The following is a 2,023-nucleotide window of genomic DNA, read 5'->3' as shown; positions in this document are numbered from 1 at the left end:
AATCAAAAGCACCAACGGAAGCTGTGTTGCATCATCAGTGACAATCATTTAATTAATAGGTTTTATACGAGTGAGTATCGTTCTAAAAAATAGAGTACTTTGTAAAAACTAAATATTTTTTTCTTGTTCTCTAAAGCTAGGTTATGGTGTTGTGTTATTGTATCAAGACGAAATCGAATCATCCGAGACAATCTCTTGGAGCTCCTTCGTCAACTCCGTCACAAAATCCTTTGTTTATATTCATTCTCTACACCATCACTGCAAACAACATATGGAATTTAACAATTCATTTATTAACTAACCTTTCATTATCTACTATACTTAATTTGAGACTCTGATAGTTTTTTCCCAATAAATACCTCCACACTCTTCTTAAGTGAAGTGTGTTTTAATACGTTTACATTCTCTTAGAAAGTTGCTAATTGTTTTTTTATTATTGTTTCCTCACATCCATAACCCATGAACATATTTCCATCCTACGTTCATAGGTTTCCAACATTTAATGATTCTGATGCAATTTTATATCTGTTGAGCATTTGGCTCGAAGTTAGATCCTTGTCATAGATTCCATAGCTGAAATTTATCAGCTTGCCTGTTTTAATTCCAGTCCTTTCTAGAAGGTGCAAAATATTCGTCTCACTCCCTCTTGTCTCCAAATTTTACACCTCAATAATTGGTTAGAATAATTTGTGGCTTTATTTCGAACTTCATTTTTATATCTCGAGTTTATTTGCAAATTTAGGATCAGTTATATTGTTGGATGTCATTAATGCCATTAATTCTTCGACGGTCCTTATTCCTGTTCTACTTAACGTTTCAATATTCATCTTACGGATGGGGAAGTAAATTATACCTATATTCTTAAACGGAGATAGCGGCACCTCGTTATTTTTAATTATGTTCTTCATTGCTTTTGACCTAGGGGGATGGTCATAATGTTTATCCTAGATTAATTCCCTCCCGAAGACCCCATCATTTTTGTATTTTTTTTTCTTTTGTCATCGAACATGCCATCAATATCCAGTGAGCATCTAAATTTATTGCTCCAACTCCACTTTTATATTTTTCCACGTATATTCTGTCGTTTTTTATGTTTTTAGGTGGCCTGACGAATTTATTTTCACATATTTTCGACTTATTGTGGTTGTAGTTTGTTACTTAGAACCAATGGTTCAGTGAAGGAATTAATATTTGATTTAACACTTTTATTCTGTCTATTAGGCTCAAATTGTGCTTTTTTGTGGATATTATTTGTTTTCAAAGAGTATATTCCATATACGTTGTATCCCTTTTGTTTTGTTCACTATAATTCCCAAAAGATCCACATCCTTTTTTTCCTGCATTTCCAAGTTATTTCAAACTGTTTTTCTAGCATAGTTGTCATATATGTAGATTTGTTCCAATTTGTTTTCAGTCCACTTAGGCATCGACACTCCTCTAATATGCTTATCAAGTTATTAATATTTTTTCCGACAAATTTTCCCATTTATGTTCGTGCCATCTAGTATATCCTCAGTTCTTAGTTGTAGTGGTCTTATTGCCAAGTTAAATAGAACTGGGCTAAGGGTCTCTCTGTGGACATCCTCTTCCAACATTTATTTTTACTCCTCCACCGATGACCATTTCTCTTTTAGATCCTTAAGATGGCTGTCCACAGAGGGATATTAAATTTTTGAATTATATGATCAAATGGTATCGAATGCCTTTGTAAAATCAGTAAAAACTGTAGCCATCTTTTTATTTCTTTTGTCCTGCCATTTTATCTATTTTCGAATGGATATCGCTACATCGCTGATTGATCTATTTTTTCTAAAACCAACCTGTGAACTAGGTAAAAATTCTTCTAGAATTCAGGTAATTCTCTAGACGATTAATCCCGATAACATTTTATAGTGTACATTTAAGAGTGTAATCGGTCTAAAGTTCTGCACATAATTTGTGTTTTTTTTTTTTTTAAAGTGGACTATAATTCCTTCTTTCATTTATTCGGGAAAAGATTGCTGTTGTAAGATTTCGTTAAAGT

The sequence above is a fragment of the Lepeophtheirus salmonis genome, chromosome 3 (genome assembly GCF_016086655.4).
Source record: "Lepeophtheirus salmonis chromosome 3, UVic_Lsal_1.4, whole genome shotgun sequence".
NCBI classification, from domain to species: domain Eukaryota; kingdom Metazoa; phylum Arthropoda; class Copepoda; order Siphonostomatoida; family Caligidae; genus Lepeophtheirus; species Lepeophtheirus salmonis.
The sequence above is the reverse complement of the archived record's forward strand: the minus strand, read 5'-3'. Positions refer to the sequence as shown.